Here is a 21,908-nt window from a genome sequence, read left to right as displayed (position 1 = left end):
TCGTGTGGGTCCTCTCTGTGACTGTCATCTTCCCTGGTACCCCTTATCTGCTCAGCTCAGGGGACCCTCTCCGGAGCAGAGGGGTGTGTGCTCACGCTGTAGCCAAGGGGACTCTGGTAGCCAGGGGTTCTTATATGGAAGGGGTGATGGTGGCACTGAGGGTCTCAGCAGGGCCTGGGCAGAGCGGTTGCCAGCAGGCAGGTGCTTACATCACCTCCTTGCAACACATGACCACATCTGTCCTTCCCAGAGCCCGTCTGTCCGGCTGGCCACCCTCCTCCTCTGCGGCCTTGTCTCTGCCTTTGGCCCTTTGGCTCTTTCATTCAGTTGCACAGCAGTGAGCAAGCTCCTCCTCAGCCCTTAAGCCAGGCTCACCCACCTCAGGGCCTTTGCAAAGGTTCTTCCTTCTCCTAGAATGTTCTACTCCAGCCACCCCAAAGGCCACCTCCTCGGCTGCTGTCTAAACTCAAGCATCATTTCCCACCCGGCGTCTAGTCCTGCTCCCTTATCACTCTCCTCATCTTGATAGCTCTGGATAGATATCATATTTATTGTGTATTGATTTATGATCTGAATCCCTGCAGCTCTGAGAGGCCAGGGATTTCAGTGGGTGGTTTTAGGATTTAGTTCAGCTGTCTCTCTTATGCCTAGCACAGTCTTGGTTCGTAGTTGGCTTTCCATACACGTGTGGCGTCCCTCCTCCAGTCTATCCATCTATCCATCCCCCATCCATCTTTTTTTCTTATTCTCTCACCAGTTATCCACCATTTGTCTAGACCAGACCCTACTCTGGGTCTGCTCTGGTAATGGCTAGGATACATAGACAAGGAAAGTAGGGAGATCCATCTGGGTGTCAGCAGGAAACACAATGGAGTGTGGGGATTCCCCCGGGGTTAATCCAAAAGGAGTGACACACCCCCATGGTCCTGGCCATCAACAGTGTTGGATACCACTTTGTTCAGAGGATTGGCCTCTGCTTGAGTTGGCTTCCTGGGGGGAAGTCTGGCTCAGCCTGCGGGTCTCAGCATTGGGGGTGGGTGTACATCAGAAGGACCCCTGGTATACCGGCGCCTGACTGTAAGAACATTGAAAAGAGGTGGGTAGCAGGGGCTGGGGGGACATGTACGCACAGGGCCTCTCTATTGCAGGGTGAAGCTTGCCTGTACTTCTCCCCTGGCATCTGCTCAAGATACCTGGGGCAGCTGCCACTACCCATCCCTAGGAAGAAGCTCCGTCTCTGCACCCACCCTCTGCCTGCTTCCACCTTAGTCCAGCAGGACATTTTAGGAACTCCACCCACAGCCCTGGAGGCCTCCAGCATCCTCCAGCCCGTGGCTGCTTTATACTGCACTGCAGACAGGATATGGGACAGGATTCAGGTGGGGCCCCAGCTCAGTGGAGGCGGAGAGAAGCCACAAAGGGCTGGCAGTTTGCAGGTGTGCGGGGGCGTGGTGGCAAGCCTCCCGACAGACTCGAAAGGTCTCTGAAGCCCAGCGACAGGGTGATCCCAGCCTCATACAAGGCAGCTCATGCTGTTCTGGGTAGAGATGCCAAAAGTCCATGGAGGCTGAAGACCATTCAGACGGCGCCAAAAAACTCAGGAGTGTCAGAAGGCTACAGACACCGGAAGCTAGAAGGTAGGTGGAGCCTCACCTGGATTGAGTTTACTGCTGCCTAGGCAGGCTCAAACTAGGTGCTGAATACCTAGCAGGAGGAGGCTGCAGACGCTGTCAACTGAAGGGCCTGCCTAGACCTGGAGGTGAGAGGCTCCTGTCCAGAGAGGGAGACAGGTAAGAAAGAGCAGCGGATGTGGCAGGCCTTAGCCTGGCCCAGCCCACTTGACCTTGGTCTCAGCTTCAGCTCCGGGCTTCAGGTTTCTTGTGAGTGAGCCTGATCCCTGGTGTCTCCCAGGGAACAAGTGAGTTAGAGGCGCTGGCTGATTCTAGGTCGTTCCTTGCTGCTCAGAGTATGGCCTGAGCATGTTCACATGGGGGTACTGGAACGTACCGTCAGGGTGTGAGGTGTGTCTGTCTTTGCTTAGAAGGAGACCACTGACGTGAGGGCCAGAGTGAATCTTGGACCCTGGCATGTGAATGAGGGCTGGCAGCATGAACCCCATCTTTGCCTTCGTCCCCAATGCTTCCAGAGCTGCTTCCTTCTGAGATCCATGGGGAACCGGTTTAGCAGCAGGCCACCCTACTTGTTTGACTTTGAGGAGGAAAAGGAGGCAGGTAGACTTTCCTGGTGAGCCTGCAAAGGGGCAGAGCTCAGGTGTGTCTGTCTCTACTATGCCAGCCAAGGGTCCCTTTGCCTCTCAGCCCGGGTTTGTCACCCCTTCTGCAAGGGTCTAGCAGAAGGTTCCCCTCTCCTACCAGCTGCTTCCCCCCACATGGTGACCAAAGATGCACCTGGACAGAGAGAGGAAGCTCAGGCTTGCCATGGTCTCTGGTGGGAGCCTGGCATTCCTTCTGTCTGGACCCATGGCCCCAGTTGTGCCATGGTGGGGGTGGAAAGCAAATGCTGCTTCTAAAGCCCCAGTGCCCAGCCCCCAGCCCCAACTCAGGGCCCCCAGCCAGCCAGACAAAGGTGGGTGGCTGGCGCCGCTGCTCTGCCTCTGCCAGCCTGGCTCCCCGGGGCATGTGGGCTGCTCGGCGGGCCCCTGCTAATGAGCATCTGCCATCGTTCCATTATGTATCCTGCGCCACCTGCGCCCCAGCACTTAGTGGGAGACCCCAGGGGGAGGTTCCCTGGCTGCTGGTTACAAGGGTGTGCAGAAAGTGAGAGGTTCTGGGGGCGGGATCTCCTGGGACTAGGGTGTCCTGTGCTCTGCGGGATGTCTATGAAGTACTTAGGATCACAGCTCTTTATTGCATCAAAAGAGAAGTTGGAGCTAGGCAGGGTGACTGAGGCAGGTCAATTTCGAGTTCAGGGCCAGCATGGGCTACCTGGAGAGACCCTGTCTCAAAGGAGAGGGAGAGGGAAATGGGGAGGAAGCTGTCGCAGCCTACTGGGCTCTCAGTTGAGAAAATAAGTGTGTCCGCTTTGGAATTCCTAAGTCTCCTGTAGTCAACACCTCAACATGTCTGTGCTGTGTCTGCACTGAGAAGAGGATGCGGGCACAGTGGACAGCACAGCCCGGATCCTGGTCCTGGAGACTCTGGCAGTGGGTGACCTGGCATAGTGTTTTTCTCAAGATGAAGCAAGTCTTACCCAATCTTTGCTCCTTGCTGTACCACTTTATGGGTGGTCACTAAGTCTCTCTGGACTTCTCTTGCCTGCCTTGGCACAGATGAGCTAATGCCTCTCTACTTGATCAGAAACAGCTGGCCTGAGTCTGGAGCCTGGGCAGCTGCCACTCAAACCTCACAGGGCAGGAGCCAGGGAGGGGGAGCATAGATGGGGCACAAGTGTGTGACAGTTGGCAGAACTGGCACAGAGATGCTGGTCATCTCAGGCCAAGTCTGACTTTCTGGCCAAGACGGGGTGGCTCCCGTGGAGGATCAAAGTCCTATTCCTGCACACTGGGGGCATTTTAAGAGCAGATCCATGGGGCTAGGGAGATAGCTCAGCTAGTAACACACTGTGTAAGCTTCATAACCTGAGGTGAATCCCCGGGACCACATAAAAAGACAAACTTGGTGGTTTGTGCCTGTACCTTACCCCCGGGGAGGCAGAGACAAGAGGGTCTCAGGCTTGCTGTCCAGCAAATCTAGCTGAATCAATGAGCTGCAGGTTCAGTGAGAGACCTTGTCTCCAAAAATAATGTGAGGCCAGCGAGATTAATGTGAGGCCAGAGAGATAGTTACGCCGAAACACTTTCCTTCAAGTTGATGACTCGAGGGAGATCTCTGGATCCCACATGGTGCAAGGAGAGAAGCAACTCCTGCAGGTTATCCTCTACCCTCCACATGCATGCAGAGGCACTGGTACCTGCATGTGGGCATGCATGTGCACACATGTGCTTGCACACACAGACACACACACACATAAGTGTAATTCCTAAGACTTTTAATAGTCTTAAGTGTAATTCCTAAGACAGAGAGTGATAGAGGAAGATACACACCCTGGAAGTTGACTTCTGGCCTCCACACACATGTGCACACGTGCATCCACATAGACATGTACGCAAGCATATACTTCAACACAGGCCAAAGAACAATGTGGAGGATGCCGCCCCCATTTTACATATGTGGACACTGAGGCACAGAGAAGTCAAAGTCCAGCAATTTGATACTAGATTCCCACGGCAGTTTTGGAGGGCTTTGGGGCAATTCTGTGGGGGTACCAGAGCAGGGAGGAGAGAGAGGTTTGGAGTGGATCAGTGGCTCCCCTGAGCACAAGGCATAGAGTCACACCCTGAAGAGGCAAAGCAGGAAGGCCTCATCGTGACAGCTCCCCTGGTCACCTTCGCTGTAGAGGGAACCTGTGTTCAGAGATAGGTTGGGTCTCACGGGGTACCCTGGGCCTCTGGATCCTGAAAGGCAGGCCCAGACTGGCAGATGTGTGGCTGGACTGGTGAGGGCTTGTTCGAAGTGCCTCATCTTTGCCCTGGGCTCAAATGTTAAGAGTCAGGGGCATGGCCAGTTTGATTCTCTAAACATGTTCTGGCTGGATTCAGCCCTCCTGCTTGGGGGTGGCTAAGCTGAGGGTCAGACATTCCGTCATGCCACAGCACGAACGGGAGGTTCTTGTTTAGTTTGCGTGTGTTAGGTAGCTGGGCACCCAGGCATACCCACCTCCGAGGGCAGACAGTGGGGGTGACCTTGGAGGCCAGCCAGTCTGAATTTGTCTAGGGAACAGGACATTGGAGTGGCCGCTTCCCTGCAGGCTGGAACCAGGGGAGCACAGAGAGAAAGGAAGTGTGTACATGTTAGGGACCAAGGCCACTTCTTGGCATGCTGTCAAATGTCATTGGGACCAGGAAGAGGAGGGACTTGGGGAAAGGAACTTGCCTGAAGGTCAGACCCTGGCTGGGGTCACAACACTGGGCTGGCGGGCTCCTTCCCTCTCCTACTGTAAATAAGGCAAAGGCCCTTCGCAGGGTTGTAGGAGAAAGCACCGGTTACTTGTGTGACATATGGCAAGTGACTGTTTGGAGTAGGGATGAAGAGGGACAGCGCTGTGGTCAGGAGGGGATTCAAAGATTTCTGCCAGCATTTGGGGTGTGACTCTTCCAGTCCACAACCCCAGGGCTTTGAAAACGGGTGGCAGGTAAATAGAGGCGGGCTTCTGCTTGGCTCCGCCCCCAGGGAGCTGGAGTAGACTCCAAATAAGGTCTCAGAAAACAGGCTTGGGCGGACTCAACTTACATACTTTGGCTAGCCTTCATTTTACTTTATCTGGCAGGGTGTCCTTGAACCCCAAGCCCAGGCTCGAATCCCCACGAGGCTTAGCAGCCCGCTTTAACAGTTGAGAGGGGCCCCCTTTCTCCTCATCTTGGACCAGTCTGGTTTTCATACTCTTTCCAGGCTAGGGGAAGGGAATAGCCCACAGTGGGAAAGCCCATCCCGGGCACTGGCACACAGCTGCCTTTGTGAGGGTGGCTGAGTCACATGGGCACCGCCAAGCATGCTGGACCCTGGGGCTACGTGACAGGAGGTGGCGTTATCACGGGGGCTGTGGCTTCCCCCATGCTTGTGGGCAGGAGGCTTTCCCACGGGAATGAAGGGAGCAGAGAGGTGTCTGGGAGCACAGTGCTGTTGCATCTTCGGGTTACAGGCTGTAGGATTTTGGGGTGGCTTTGGGAAGGTCCTCTTTCTGGGCCTCAGTCTTTATCTCTGAAAAATGGAGGGGGTGCTCCTGTTGTACAGAGGGGATACTGGATGTTTACTAGCTGGAGCTTTGCACCCTTGTGTGCACTCAGCATCTGTATGCTGGGCATTGTGCTCCAAAATATACAAGATCACTGAGCTTGCAAGAGAAACCTGTGCTTGAACTCTTCTCGCCCAGTAAAAACCCATCTCTGAGCAGGCAGTAGCTGTCTGGGCCCCTGGCAAGGGTAGGCACAGCTCGTTGCTGTTCACGAGGCTGGCTTGTGCAACCTGTTGTTCTCTCTGGCAGGTTAGGAAGAGATGGAGGTCTGAATGTCCCCTGAAGTTCCACCAGTCACACACTCCATCTTTCTGCCCAGGCCTTGTCTCAGGCAGCAGCCACAGCAGGCACAAGCCTTGTTGATTTGTTCTAAGTATCCTGGGGTTCATGTGCCCCTGAGGTCTCTCCTAAGTGCCGAGGGAGCAGGTGCCGTGCTTGTCTTCAACCGACAGCAAAGAGGTGGCTGGGTGGAGAGGCTTGCCCAAGTCTCCAGCTGACAGAGTCTGCTGTAGCCAGTTGGCTCCGGATCAGCATCAGTAGTGACTCCCTTCCATCCCTTATACAGAAGGGGCACATCGGCTTCCTGTGTCCCCTACCCCACCCCTGGCTTTGCCACCAGTCTGTAGCCCCCCAGCCCTCCCTGTGGAGCCACAGCTCTATGGCTGAGCCCCGGCGCCATGTTTCCAGTGGCCATGGACAGCAGAGAGGATGTGTGGCTCCCATCCCAGCAGACATTAGGGCTGCCTTTTCTCACCTCCCAGATCCGCACCCCAGCCCAACTATACACATCAGAGATGCTTTTGATACCTCCCCTCTCCCTGATTGGCTTTCCCCAGCCCTGCATCTGGTCTCTTGGATGAGAGTCTTCAGCTCAGCTTTCCTTTGTCTCATCTTACAAGCATCCCTTAGTCGAACACCTTCAATGGCTCCCAGTACCTTTGATGAGCCCTCCAGTTCCATGCATTCAAAAGCGTCCACCATATGCCCCCATTTCTTCAACAGGTTCTATTTCCTTCCAAAAATGGCTCTTCCCACCTCTCTACCCCTGCTGCTGTCCCCCTGGAAGGCCCTTCTGTGGCTCTCTGTTTATTGGCGGTCCTGTCTTCTCCTTCAATATTCAGCAGGGGCTCTGGCGTTACTAGGTTCATACCTGGCTTCTAGCCTTTGAAAGGTGTGGCCAAGAGTCCCTGGCTTTCTCTATCCCTGGGGCCTCTTCTGTATGGTGGAGACATGGTGGCAATGATGAGGTGAAGGGTCTGCACCTGATAGGTGTTTGCTGAGAGCCACAGGCCCACCCATGTCTTAACCCTGTGGTCGGATAAGCCACCCGCTTGTGTGCGGTCACCTCGCCTTATGCAATGGTGCTGTTGTGAGGTGAGGTGGACCACTGGGCTCCGGCCTGACCCCGCCACTTCCCCAGCCATGTGACCTTGAACAAGTTAATTCCCTTCCTCTGCCCAGCCCTCTTCCTTCATTACTCCATTCCTGGAGAATATTTCTCGAGTCTCATTAAAGCATGAAGAAGGCACGAGGGAAGGCTGGGATGCCGGCGGTGTGATCGGTGTGATCGGTGTGGTTAGTCCATCACTGCCATTATTGTTATTATTGCCGCTTGCCCTCATTAGGTTGTGAAATCCCCACCGCGCTTGCCACCCAGGACTTGTTTGTTCACACCCTATGGAGAGGAAAGACTGGAGACTTCCCTCTGGAGGCCTAGGCTTACCCCGCTACTCCCCATACCTCCCACCCACCCACTCCCGGCTGTGCAGGACCAGCGAACCTCAGAAGCGAAGGGAACAGCTAACATGGATGACTGTCTCGAGCAGGCATGGTGGGGTTGGCCCATTTCCAAATTGCTCTTTCTGAGGTTTTGGAAGGGCTTTTTTTATCTGGGCCTCAGTTTCCCATTTGACTCAGCAGATGGACTATTTCTGGAAGTCCCTGGGGTCTCAGGGTCTAGGACGTGGGTTTTGAAAGGTTGCCGCTGACGGAGAGCCAGGAACTCTGGCCTGGCTTCCTGCTGGGAAGAAGATGCTCAGAGACACAGGTCAGCATGGCCTCAAGCCAGCGGCCTGACACCCCCTTCCTCCAGGAGTCTGTCGGTCAGTACTGACTTCTGCCTGCTGCCAAGGAGGTTTGGCTGTCCTTCAGGAAGGGGCAGTTGTTGGCTGCGCCTGGAGGAGGGGACAGCATCTGAGTGGCCTGTTGCCATGGCAAATTGGTTTCTTTGACAGAACTTCAGGAGGGGCAGCCCCCAGGGACCTTGATAATAGGGGGGTGAGGAGGCACAGTCACTCCGGCTCATTCCCATCCCTGAAACCGGCACCGGGGTTCTGAGATTGATTAGAGGTGAGACCCAGGTTCCCACTTGCCAGGCCTGAGTCATGGGCATCCCCCAGGGTCCCCGCCTCACCTCTGTCAGCCCTGCCTCCTCCTGCCTCCCTCTGAGAAAGCCATGACTCACAGTTAGCCAGTCATCTCATCCCCAGCCTGAAGGGAGGAGCTGAGCTAGGGCAGGAGGGTGTCCCGGCTCTCCCTCTGGTTCTCCGGCTCCGCACAGGCTGCTGACTGCGGCAGAGGGGCTGCCGGCTGCCAAGAGTCTGCCCCTACCCCCTTGCCAGTGCACTTGCTAGCTAGCTCTTGCTCTCTCTCCCGCTCTTACCCACGAGAGAACCAGACTGGCAGATTCAGCCTTGGAAGTGAATCCTGAAAGGGGGTCTAGCTGCCTGACTCCTTCCAGAGCCCTCTGCCTGGCAACAGGTACGGGACTAAGGGCGGCCAGTAGGTGGGAGGAGAGGCGGCTGCTAAGAAGAGAGTGTAGAACGTAAAGGAATCTTATGGGGGGGGGGCTTAGCTCAGATGAGTACAACCGTGGGGGTCTCTAGCATAGAGATGTGTGTAAACTGAAGGCTGCCGAGAAAGGGACAGGATCAGATGGAACCCAACTTTCGGAGCCCCTCATTGGGCCTCTGGAAAACCAAGGCTTGAGTGATACGGTCTTGGGCCCAGAAGTGTGGCATCCGTGCCTTGGGACTTTCAGTCTCTGTTCTCAGTTAGATGTGGTGGAATACACACCCCTGTAATCCCAGCAACTGGGGAGGCAGAGGCAGGAGGCTCTCAGGTTTAAGGCCTGCCTAGGCTACAGAGATCTCCGCTCCTATTGCAGGGTTGGGAAAAGGGAGACTCTGAGAGGGCAGGCGGCTGGCCTGAGGTCACACAGCAAGTCTAGAGATGGAGAGCCAGGCTCCAGAAGAGGGCACTGTGGTGGACTGAGCACAGTACCCCTGAAGTTGGCCTCCCCTGTCACTTCCCTTTGGGACAGAACAGGGCCCCAGAGACAACACAGTCTAACACTTAGAAACCCAGGAAGGAAGGCATGCTGCGGCCTCTGGTCTGAACGGGAGGCACCTGGACCAAGAGTCCTGGGAAGTGAAGCCAAGGGGCCAAGAGCTCCTTACCCATGAACCACAAGAGCTCAGGGCCCCCAGCTGCTTCAGCCTGATAGGCCCTTAGGCCCCCTTCCCCTGGTGTAGGAAATGGGGGCAGGGTTCCTGTCCTCCCCACTTTCTAACCAGCCATCTGGTGATGACCGTTAGGGCCTCCAAGAGGCTCATTTTGCTGAGGGGGTGGGGCGAGGAGGGGCAGAGTCCCTTTGTCCCCCTTCCCTCTTAGGCAGCTGTGGTGTGGGATGGATGGCGTGGGAGGGGACAATCACATACCTTCTTCAGAAGGCCAAGGAGGTCGCCTATGCATCCACTCAGTGCCTACTGAGGGCTCCCTTAGGTCCTAGGGGCTCAGGGAGCAATAAGGCAAATAGGTCAGTTGGAACTTATAGGCGGCCCCCTCCCTACAGGTCCCAGAGACTGTGGGAAGGGGCAGCTTGGGTCATTTGGAGCTGCAGGCTGCTGAGGGTCCCCAGAATTCAGGCCAGTCCCTGCCCCGTTCAGAGACTTTACTAGCTTTTGGGGCTAGCTTGCATCTTCCTTTGCTATTGGAGCCCCAGAAACTTGAGTTACAGCCTGCTTTGGTCAAAGCGACTTCACCTAGCCTCTCTCTGCATTGTTAAATTGGCATGGGAGGGGGTGGTCCTTGCCACCCTGCCTCCCACAGGCTGAGGACTTCAAGAATCCCAGCCAGGCTCCTGGTCCAATCTTTGATTAGGATGGTGTCTGAGGGGGCTTGGAGGTGGCATCTCCCTCCTGTAGGGACAGGCTGGCGAGGGGGTGTGGCTGCAGAGGGAGATGAGGGGACCAGAGGAGGTGGCAGGAGCTAGGGGGTCTGTGAGAAACGCGGAGTGAGTCGAGCTCTGAACTGGGCAGAAGGGAAGGGGGAGGGAACGGTGTCTGAGAATGGATGGCTGGAATGTCCGTGGCAGAGAATGCAATATGGGAAGAGTTTGGAGGAATGATGAGAGCTCGGAGGCATGGGGCTAGCTGCAGTCCTGCCGCCTGATGTGGGTCACTTCAGTATGCTTGGTGTCATGCCAGGGGGGTCTCAGTCTTCCGTGCAGGGGAAGCAACGGCGGGAGGACTGGGCAACAGGGCGAGAAGGGCAGAGGATGAGTGCTGAGGGTCTGGCCTGGCTGCTCAGCCCCTGGCTGCTCAGCCCCTGGCTGCTCAGCCCCTGGCTGCTCAGCCCCTGGCTGCTCAGCCCCTGGCTGCTCAGCCCCTGGCTGCTAGCTTGAGCCTCGGGCTTAGGGATGACTTCCTGGCTGAGGAGAAAGAAGCGGAGGTGAGAGTCCAGCTGAAAGGAAGGGAAGAAAGCAGTCAGAGCTCTGACAGGGTAGTGTGTTCCGTGAGGATGGCCTGCTTACTCAGGATCCTCAGGATCCCTCATGGTGAGGGAAGAGGGCAGCCTGGGCAGGACAGCCGTGGAGGGGGCCATTGTAGATGATCTCCTGTCTGGTGGATGCTGAGCCCTCCGGGGGATGTGGGATGGACTTCTAAGCAGTAGGGGAAAGGGCATGGCCCTGAGAGGGGTGTGAGAGGTGCTGGCTGGTGGGGAGGTTGGGGGAAGTGTGACAACACAGCACCCAAACCCCAGTGTCGCACCCTCCCCCTAAGATTGAGTAGGGCTTCATGCTGCCATCCCGGTCCTCAGCGTGGCCTTGCCTTCTGACTCACATCAGATGGGGGCATCATGTGAGCGCACTCGGCAGCCAAGGGTGACCAGCCTCCAGGGTCCTGGCAAATGGGGGGTGGGGCAGAGCTGGCACAAAAGGGCCTCTCAGAGGCAGTGGGCGGAACACTGGCAAGCCATCTCTCGCTCGGCTGAGAGCTTGTCCCTTCTCCAGGCTCTGGATCTCCATCCCCATCTGGAATTGCTGGGGGCCCCTGGGGAGCCTGTAGATTCTGAGGTCAGGCCTGAGCTACAGGGGAGAGAGACTAAGGTTAGCCCGCTCAAACCACTGGCCTACCTGGTGAGAGATGGTCTGAGACACAGTCCCAGGCCCCATGTGTTCCAAACTCTCCAGGTTCCCTGCGATCCCAGCCTGGATTGGAACAACCATAAACCTCCCATGCTGGGCTCAATGCTTTCTTTAGAGGCAAGGAATGTGGGTGAGGAGGCTTCCCCAGCAAGGGAGCTGAATCTCTGGGGCTCCAGGTCCCACTGCTGTCTTCTTCTGCCTCTCTTAGGAGGCAAGGTGGTCTTGTCTGGTCCTAAGCTAGTTGTTGGAGGGCATGTGCCCATGCCTCGCCACTGGCAAGCCTATGCATTGGTGATGGGATTCAGGCAGGCTTGCTCAAAGAGATCTTGGCTGTACCCTTTTCTGGTTGTGTGGGCTTAGACACGTGCCTCTGTTTCTCATCTTTAGCCATATCTTTAGGGGGCTGCTCTGAGTGTGGCAGAGTTAGCATGAACCGTCTAGAACAGCACTTGCACCATTGGGGAGTTAGCATTTTTCTCTCTCACTCCCATTGGACAGATGGGCATACCGAAGCCAGAGACGTCACTTTTTCTTATCTCCACTGCCTGAGGGGGAGCTGGACACTGGAACGAGTCAGCCTGCCCCAACTAGCTCTGTGTGTCGGGCAGGAAGACTTGCATGGTTGGGCACCAGGCTCCTGGGCTGGCACTGACCTTGGCGATGTGTGGAGTACAATTCCAGGCAGGCAGAGATAAGAGCTTACTGCGAGAAGCTGGCAGAGCATCGAGCATCAGCAGGCAATCCTCTCCATGATAATGGGTGATGGGCTGGGGTTAAGGGACCCGTTCTCCTAGAACCAGCTCTAGTGCCCTAATGCATCCATGGTTCTGTGGCCAATAGCTTCCCTGTTTCAGGGCACTTTGACTCCAGAATGTTGAGATAGAAGACTGTCCTTACTTCCCTTCCTTCCCGCCCTTCTGTCCTCAGTCCTCTTCCTTCCTACCTGCTAGCAACATCTGCCTGGATTCTCAGTTCCCATGGCAGAAAGTGGGTGAGCACCAGAGACTCATTACACTGTCAAAGACGGAGCTTCTCTGGGCCTCAGTTTCCTTGTCTGTAAATGGAAATGACCAGGCCTGTCTCTTGTGAGCTTTGTTGCCGGAACACAGGGCAACACGGGCTGCAAATATATAGTTAGCACTCTGCCACTTTGAGGGTCCGCTGGAAGCTCTGCTCAAATACTTGGGGGTGCTTGAATTACAATGAAGTTCAGACCCTTCACGAGTGACCTTGAACAGAGGCCCTCTTCTCTCTCCTCTGCCCTTCTCCCTCCTTTTCAGCCTTCCTCTCTCCGTTTTTCACACAGGGTTATTGCTATGTAGCCCAGGCTGGCCTCAAACTCATGATCCTCCTGGCTCAGTCTTCTGAGTGCCAAATTAGTAACTTCCTTGCTAGGAGTCTTATTTATGGTAAGGTGAGGATGAAGATACCTGAATCTCTAGGAGGGGATGTGGGGAGTGAAAGGGGTAGCCACATGTTGCTGGGACTCATAAAAATCAGGCCTCATCCCCATCTGCCCCAGACCTTCTCTGTCTCCCATTATGGCAGTGACCTGGGTCAGGTGCACAAGTAGTTAGGCGTGTGAGCTCTGGGGCTGCCTGGTTCCATCTCAGTGCCAGCAGCTGTGTGGATTTAGAGAGGTGTGCTAGCCACCCTGTCCTTGTTTTCATCATCATCATTAGTAGTATTTTGGTTTTTCAAGACAGGGTTTCTCTGTTTAGCCCTGGCTGGCCTTGAACTCACAGAGCTCCGCCTGCCTCCTGAGTGCTGGGATTAAAAGCGCCTCTGCTGCCCGGACTTTCTCTAGTCTTAAAACCGGAGTGAAAACGGCATCTTGAGAGGGTTGAGGGAGCCATGAGATTTTAAGTGCATCATTCCCAGACCTGCAAGTGCTGCACTCTCCTGGTACCATTCTGGAACCTTCTCTGGGGGAATAGCAGAGCCTTTATTCTGGAGCAACAGTCTGCCCCTTATCAAAGATGTCATTAGGAAGGCTCCAATTTGTGGACAGCCCACACCCTTGCATATTCCACTGAGAGGGTCTTCGTTGCTTCTTTGAGGATTGTGCTGTTTGGGATTTGATCCTGCTTCCTAAGACCTGGGGGCCTTACTTCCAGACACTTCTCTGATGTGCATTGCTTGAAAGCCAATCAGTTTTATTCAAGAGCCACCTCCTTTGAGGCTGTCTTCCTAGAGTTCCACCTGGGGTTCTCAGGTGCACAGAAACTCTTATATAGAGAGGAGAGGCACATTAAGATGGTGGACAGACAGACTGCATGATGAACAACAGTCTTTGGCATCTACGGTGTCTGGTCCTCCCTTTTCTGGAGAATTATCACTGTTGACCTTGACCCCTAGAGCTCCCATGACCCCTTAGATATTACTTGTCTGCTAGAGAAATCTTACAGTAGTTTATTGTTTGTGTTCATTGAGTCATAGCTGCTCAGTAGTAGCGGGAGGACAGCCCATTTTGACGACTCTAAGGGTCATCAGATTCTCTGTGTTCTGCAGCCTTTGAGAGAGATGACTTCACAGTTAGCATCACCATCATTTATCTGGGACTTCTCTTTAGAACTTCAAGTACAGGGGAAAGGGTTGGAAGACCCCTTTGCAAAAGGCATAGCAAGGGAAGGTGACCTTTAGACATTGCCTACTGTTAGATGTAGGCCTGTTTGGCCACCTCCCTGAGTTCAGAAGAGATGCCTGGGTTATAGCCAGGTTGGTGTCCTGAGCAGCATTCTGTGGTCCCTCCTCTTTTGAAATGAGTTCCCTTGGTCCCTGGGGCGTGCGTTGAGTGGGCATTCCCAGCTGAGTCCGACTGTCAGGGTATGGTTCTGTGTCTGGAAGCCTGGGTTTCTGACCTTGGGGTAGGTGACAACTGCCTGGCTCACCTATTTTGAGGCTGGCAAGTGTGAGTGGCGGACCTCGGAGGCTGGTCAGGACAGCTGAGTCATGCTGAACCTGGGCCTGATTCCCGTCTGTTGTATCATCATCTGGGCAGATGCCAAATGGCTTGGACCGGCCAATAGCCTGCCTCCCTGCCCAAGGCCCTCATTCTGTCTTTGGTACTTCTGCTCCTCCAAGGCTTAATTTTTATCCATATTTCAGAGACGATGAAGCAGTGTGGGGGTTCTTGTACAGTCCATGGTGGCAGGGACCTGGTCACTTACCTCTGGCCGGACTTGTTCCCATTTTGTCAGCATGGCTGTTTCCACTGGAGGTTGCAAGTACCCCATCCTTGCAAGTATTCAAGTTGGTTAGAGAAGCCATGTGAGGGCCTTGGGGGCTTAGGAGGTTCTTTTTCACAGTTCTTCTAGCCTTGAGCTTTCCCAACCCTGGGGAGATGGCCGCAATGACCACGTCCTTTCGAGTTAAGTGCTAACCAGTACACAGGTGATGTCTGGGTGATATAATGACCCTCCCCACTACCTTGCTGGTCACTGCATCTAACTCCCCCGTGGGTAGATCGGACTACATCGTCAGGAGTGTTTTCCAAGACAGCACATGAGGAGCTAGGAGTGAGCGAGGTTTTATACAGGAAAGACACTTCTCCACCTGCAGAGTCTGGGGCCTCTGGATCATCCGTATCCTATAGTCTTGAATCTGGGCAGGTGTGTAGGTTGCCCCATTCTGCTCCAACACCGGTGATATCATCTTGCTGGATTGTGGGCAGGGTAGTAAGGAAACTTCTTGCCAACACTTGTTCCACGCCCTTCTTGTACACAGTTAGGATACCTGATGGTAGGGCCTGGTCTCTGAACCTGTCACAGGGTCACCAATACTAGCTGTGATTGGGGAAGACAGTTGGCACTTCTCCCTGGAGACCCTGCCGTGTATCAGCATAAGCAGGCATCCCACCTCTGTCTCCCTACTAGGGGAACCAGAGTTCAAAGCTGCAGTAGATGTGATCTGTGAAGACAGTGGTGTTCACACACCACATGAGTGTACAGGGATGGTCTGGCCCAGTCCCTCAGCTGTGAGGCCTCAGGATTGCGGTGCAAACCTCTCTGAGCCTCCATCTTGACCTCATGCAGAGTGTCATGGATCGCTAACACTTATGTTGTGGGGCTGCCCGTGTAAGAGTGGGGTGTTGCATCAATAGAGGCACAGGAGTGAAGGAGTTGCGGACTGGATTGGGGTCCAGTTTTACCAGTTCTGTGGCTCTGGGCAAACAGCTTCTCTCCACGCCTGTTTCCTCAGCTGTACGATGGCAAAGAGACTCCCTTCTCACAGGTGGCAATTGAGGTGTGGAGTCAGGTGAATGTCATGGCGCTCATAGGCACATCCCTGATGTGGATTAGTGCTAGTCTGTGTGCCTAGTCCTAGTCTTCAGAGGCTCCCACACACCCTGGGTTCCTATACCCCAGCACCCACTTCCTCTTTCTGATCCACCTCAGATTTCCTGCAGAAGGCGTCCCACCTCTGTTCCCCTACTAGGGGAATGTGTCGTGACAGTAATAGTTCTGAGACCTCCCTTTGTAAGTGAGACATCTTTCTGGGCTCCCTAATCCCATGACACAGGAGCAGACCCTTGAGGGGTACAGGCTGGTAATATTGCCTGTGTGTGAAGAGAAAATCTGGGCCTTGGTGTTCACAGTAGCTAGTCAGATCTCAGACGTCATGTCATCCAGAAGCCTTTGGAGTACCACCCCCTGCACCCTGAGGTAGGGTAGGAGTAAGAGAACCTGGGTGCTTCAGGACTTCTCAGAGCTTTTATTAGGCTACTACACGTTGGAGGAGGAGTTAGCCTCTCTTAGCTCTCAGGCTGTGCATGGTCTTGGGATCCTTGCACTAGCCCAACACGTGGCAGAGGTGTGGGTACTCCTTCACATGCGGTGGAGGTGTGGGCACTCCTTCCCTAGTCAGAGGCTGGGAACGGCTCAGTGTTCAGCCCCTCCAGCAGATATTTTTGTTAGCATAGATCTACAGTATCTTGTGCCTCAGTTCCCCTCGCTTGCTTGCTTGTTCAGCTAGCAGCACTGGGCAGCTGCTGGGGTCCCCACACTGCACCTGCAGAGACGTGCAAAGCCAGCCAGGGATGGAGAGATGTGACTCAGTGGCTTTTGCAGAGGATTTGAATTTGACAGCATGCCAGACAGCTCACTACCACCTGTCACTCAGCCACAGGGGGATCTCATACCTCTGGCTTCCAGAGCACCCGTGGCCACATGCACAGACGCACACAGAGAAACAAACAGGCATATACGTGGAATTGAAAAAAGCATCACAGCGACAATAATAACTTTAAAAAGAAAAGACAGCAAATGCCACCGAAGAATAGTAAACAAGCCAATGGTAGGGGCACTTCAGAAGTGACCACAAGCCTTCAAATGACACAGATGACTAGAAACGCCACGATGGACACAGAAGACAGTTAGAACTGGGGAGTCATAGATGGCTTTTCAGGAGAGGAGACATTTGAATGAAGTCCCAAGAAGGCCCGTCAGAGGGGAGATCTTAGAACACACAACGGTGAGGGAAAGGCCCTGAGGTGAAACTAGAGGTGCATTGGACTTGGTGACTCTGGGGAAGGCAGGGGTGGCAGAAGGTGGGACCAGAGTGGGGCCACTGATTTGTGTTGACGGCTGTATTGTTCTGGAGTCTCGAATATCGGACAAGCATTTCTGATCCCTGCTCTCCTCAGCTCAGACGCATCCTAGAAGCTCTGGAGCAAAGCTGGTCTAAGTCCAGCTGTGGTTTCTGAGCAGCAATTAGCTGGGTCAGGTTTCTCATGGTTGAAGATGAGTAGGAGGCTCAGGGGCTGCAGATGGGAATGAGACAGACTGTGCCCGCTTCTTGCTGTAGTGAGTAGGGACCAAGTGTGTGTAAAGGGGCTGGGGTGCCCGCCCCTTGGATCCACAGAACCTCAGTACCCTGCCAGCTTCTTTGAGGTCACAGGGTCCTTTGGTCCAACATGGCTACCTTCCCAGCCAATGGGCCTTGGGGCTCTTTCTGGAGGCAGGGAAGGTGTCTCCACCCCACCCCCACTCCTGCCCAGGACAGCAGCTCCTTTCTTTGCTTTCTTTTCCTCTTCCTCCAGGCCCAAAATAGAGCCTGAACAGTCCCAGGCTCTGGCAGTGAGACAATAGTGGCCTCCTGACCGCGGCAGCCTGCTGGCCTGGGTCCATGGGCTAGAGGCACTGGGCTAGTGTACCCAAGGCTCCAAGCCCTGCTGCTTTTCCCAGGGCCTGTGCCAGCCCTTCTACCTGAGGCATGGGATCCCCGGAGTTCCCACTGGTGCTCAGGGGAAAGGTTTGCCTCACTCAGCAGAGGCCTGGGACCCTGTGCCTCAGCCTCGGCAGCCCTGCTCTGTCCTTATCTGCTGCTGGCTCAGAGCTGGAGGCCTTTGTGTACCTCTCTACTCTCATTCAAGTTTGTCTGGCGCTCAGGGTCACTCCGAGGGCTGGATGTCTTTCCCTTTTGACTCACTGGGTAGAAAGGCTCCACCGAGGTCAGAGCTGTGCCCACTCAGAAGGAAGTGAGCAGAGTCCTGTCTGGAGATCAAATCGAGCTTGGTTGTGCATGGTATTGGTGAGAGGGCTCCACAGGATGAGATGGGCGCTTAGAGCTCAGACATTTGTTTTTGGGTTCTACAACCTGCCCTTCCCAGTCAGGTAGCCTTGAGCAATCACATTCCTCGCTCCCCAGCCTCTAGGGTCCTGTCTCAGCCTGGGCTCAACCCTGTTCACCTTGCAGCATGGTGGAAATGAGTTTCTGAAACACCCAGCGCTGGGTGCTCAGTGAAGGAGCCAAAAGCCTTGATCTGTCTGCTTTCTTCCTAGGCAGGTAAAGAGCATCCCAGAAGCTCCTGCCCCAGCCAGAGAGCTCTGAAAGAAAGGCAGGAGGAGCCTCAGCCCCGGGCTGGCTCAGAAAGGGGCTTCTGAGTGAGCTGTGGTAGTCTGGGAAGGCTTCCAGCAGGAGACAAACCCTTGACGTTTTCAGGGAAGAATGTCATATGCTCTATTCACTGCAGCCAATGATAGGGACCAGAGAATGTTCCACCTGGCTGTGGTCAAGGCCACAGGGAGGCAGCCAGCAAGTGCCAACTTCCCACAGATGTCATTTGGTCAAGGGTCTGGCTCCTACTGTGTTCTAAAACCATTTTGGTGTTTAAAGCCATTGCTGAGGGCCAGAAGTGGTGACACACACCTGCAATCTCAGTACTAGAAGCTGAGGCAGGAGGATAGCAAGTTCAAGACTAGCCTGGACTACATTGCAAGATCTTTTCCTCAAGTCTCTCCCTTAAATATATATTTATAATATATATATTTAGACACTGCAGACTAACTGGAAGATTTCATTCAAAAATCTAGCATTCTGCTTCTGTAGAGAACATGGGTGTTCTGGGGCTTTGAGGTCCTCTCAAGACAGACAGCCTACCTTCTAGCACCTGCTTTCTTGCACATGAGCCCAGCTTGTCCCTGCCAGCGCCTGCCTAGCCCAGGCAGCCTCAGGATGAAAGCACTCACACTCTGGTACAGACAAGTTAGAGAGCCCGCGCTCTCAGCCAGGCTGTGACGCAGTCCATGCAGCTGCCAACGGTTGCCAGGGGAACGGTTGCCAGGGGCTGCTGTCACCTGCGCCCCTTCCTCCCCCTTGGCGCTGGAGGCCCGTCTTCTCAGCCCAGCTTCCCGCCTGCCCCCTTTGTTTGAAGCTCTAGTAAGGGGGTGGTGACTTGGAGGGGGGGCAGGCTTCCATGAGACCTTCAGCCCCTTGTACTAGGGGAAAGTGTCCCTTACTCCAGCAGTCTGCCGCCTGCAAACAGGGAAGCTTCGTCCAGTCACTCTTTTGCCTGGAGGAGGAAGCCAGGTATATTTTTTGCTCCTTCTTCTTTTATCTCCTTTTTCCTCCCCCATCACCCTTCGCACCATCTCCTTTCTTTTCTCCTCAGCCTCCCTTTTTCATTCTCTCTCCTGAAACCCCGCATCCCCTCTTTCGCTGACACTGATATGGAGATAATGGTGGTGGGTTGCCAGGGACCCTGGGGGCATCGTAGCCAGTCCTCTAAGGGGACTCAAACATCAGCAAGTCTGGAGAACCACCAGGAAGTGGTTGGGGGTAGCCACACACTCCCTCCCTCCCTTCCGAGCTGAACATTTTGAGTCAGCTATAGCCGTGGTCACAGCACAGGTCTCAGAGAAGGGTTGGGGGAGGATAACCGGACAAGGAGAACTGGAAACACCACCACCTTGGGAAGAGCTGTAGAGGAACTGTGACCCATGGTCACCTGGGTAAGTTCATACAGTGCCCTGAACTGGGGCCTTGCACAGACGGCAGCCAGCTTAACCCAAGGAGATCATTCCCCTGTGAATTCTAAACAGAGGCTCTCACCAGCAGGTAAGCTTTCCCTTCAGGAGCCGGCCTCTTTCGGAGCTAGCCTGGATTCCCACGTGACCATTACTCCTCATGTGTGACCCTGGCAGGTGACTTGGCTTCCCAGGGGCCTCTTGTTCATCTGTCCGGTGGGTCACGGTCTTTTTCTCATGGGTTTTTAAGAAGATTAGATGTGTTAATGTAAGTCAGCCCTGGTGGCTCAGGCTTGTAATCCAAACACTTGGGAGTCTGAGGCAGGGGGATTATAAGTTCATTGCCAGGCTGGGTAGCATAGAGAGACACCATCTCAAAACACAAGCAAATAAATATATTAGTTGCTCAAAGAACTTTGAGTCCCACCCTGCCTATCTGGAGTGTTTTGTTGATGCTAACTGTTACTGCAGGGGCCGGCACCTGCTTGTGGGTATCACGGAGGAGCTGAGGGAACCTTTGTGTGTTCAGGGAGCTGAGAGAGGGCTCTTCAATGCCTCCTGTCTCCTCCCTGCAGGGGCCTTGGATCCAGTCATAGCTGAGAGCCGCCTGGCTTTGTGTCCCCGAGCTGGCAGCCTTTGGGCCAGAAAAGAGGCAAAAAGGGAGGTTTGGTAGCTGACCTTGGGAAACAGAAAGATCCTACAGTCCACAGATGGGCATTCTGCCTGGTTCGGGGAGCCCAGCGCAGCCCCCAGAAAGGCAGCGGGTGGCCTTGGGCAACTCAGGAAAGAAGATGGGAAAGAGGAACTTCGGGTGGACGCAGAGACTGCTGTAGTCTGAAAGGGAAAAAAGTCTGGCCAGGCTGGGTATCCTCTTTGTCCCTCACTGCCAGCTCAGAGGTAAGGTCTTTCTTCACCTGCAAGTACCCTAAATCTACCCAGGTAACAGGCAGAGGACAGGGGTTGTAATTTCCCATTGACAAAATAAGAAACTGAGGCCCATTGAGAGGCAGGCTGGTTCACAGGTCCAGGCTTAGGTGACCACAGAGCCTATCTGACCTCTGTGCCTGTAACTGCTGCCACCCAGCCCCAAGAGGCAGATGCTGGTCCCTTGTACCAATACAAGAGGCTGGCTATCCACAATGGCTCATTGAATAGGACTGTGCCCTGGACACTTGGCTTTGGCCTGGCCTGGAACACCCGGGACTAGAAGCTGAACAGGGTCAGCACCAGAGTCTCTGAACTGGCCAAGCCCTGGCCTGTACTGGCCATATGATAATTATGGTAGGATAGATGTGGGACCCCTGGGCGTTACCCCCTCCCCCTCCCTTAGGGTCTCAGACTCTCCAGTTAGGCCCAAGATTCCTTGAGGCTTTGAGCATCTACATCCTCAGACTCCTGCTTTCCTCGCCCTCTCCAGCATTCCCAGTGACTTAGCTGCTGGAGATTGAGATAAACTCAGCCAGCTAGGGGAGGTTGTAACGGACCAGATCATGTTGGGTCAGGCATGGCACTGTCCTTTCCCCAAGCCGCTGCTGCCTGTGAAGGGAGGTAGGAACAGCCTGAGTACAACCCAAGCTCACAGGGGACCCATCGCCTGGAAGTGTCAGAGATGGTGATGAGGGGCCCTGGGGATCACTGCAACCTAAATGGCTTCAGTGGCCCATCTTGTGCTGCCTAATAGCCTTGGGGACAGCTCAGAGAAGGGTAGGGGCTAGAGACTGTGTGTGTGTGTGTTTGTGTGTGTGTGTGCACATACATGCGCACTTGGAGGCGAGTGTGCTGATAGGCTACTGTGTGGTGTAAAGGCATCCGAGGGCTTGTTTTTCACGTGAATGACAGGGGTCCCTGCTGGAAATGACCTGCCATCCCATTGCTTTGGGACTGGTGCCAGCAAGCTTTGTGCTCTTTCTTCTCGCTGGACTTATCAGAGCCTTTGCTATGCTAGGGCACAAGAGAAAGTAGGGTCCAAAGGTCTCTCTAACCAGAAGATAAGTAGCAAGTTCTCCTACGGTAAGGCCAGGTGAGACTGAAGGGACTCAGTAACCACAGTGGCTGAAACTTGAGGTTTGCCGGACTTGATTTGAGTTATGGTATGAGTCCCCCTTTGTTTTGCAATCTTGCCTGTGATGTGATTTTCATGTTAAGTTTCCTGTCTCTTTGCATAAGCATCCTTCCAGAATTAGTGGAAGGTAAGCAGACTACAGAGTTGAGAGCACTGGGTCACCATGTGGCAGTGACCCTGCTGGTGCTGGTACTGAGTGCTTGCTGGAGGGGACCTGGATTCCAGAGCCTCACTGTCTGCTGCCTACTGTCACCACGGAGCTGTGGGGGAGGCAGAGGCCTGAGCCCCGGACCGTGGCTATGTGACAAGCTAGCACCACAGGAAGGGCCTGCGTGTAAGGACAGTTAAGGGAGTGGCCAAG

The 21,908-nt window shown here is 54.5% G+C and overlaps 1 protein-coding gene across 6 annotated transcripts in view; it reads left to right on the top strand.

The window, feature by feature from the left end:
• Window positions 1-1,457: 1,457 nt before the first annotated feature.
• Window positions 1,458-21,908, top strand: part of Adgrg1 (adhesion G protein-coupled receptor G1) — a 37,157-nt gene continuing 16,706 nt past the window's right edge. The window contains exon 1 of one of the 6 annotated variants that reach the window (XM_057754030.1): window positions 1,458-1,637. The gene's annotated coding sequence lies outside the window, so the exon portion shown is untranslated. Of the gene's footprint in view, window positions 1,638-1,768; window positions 1,791-8,203; window positions 8,572-18,897; window positions 19,049-19,354; window positions 19,471-20,245; window positions 20,383-21,908 lie in introns of those variants that run through there. The other 5 variants (XM_057754031.1, XM_057754027.1, XM_057754026.1 and 2 more) reach the window with 5 other exon arrangements.

This window comes from Chionomys nivalis, chromosome 21 (genome assembly GCF_950005125.1).
Source record: "Chionomys nivalis chromosome 21, mChiNiv1.1, whole genome shotgun sequence".
Classification (NCBI taxonomy): Eukaryota; Metazoa; Chordata; class Mammalia; order Rodentia; family Cricetidae; genus Chionomys; species Chionomys nivalis.
Note: the sequence above shows the minus strand (reverse complement) of the source record. Positions and strands in the feature narration are given on the sequence as shown.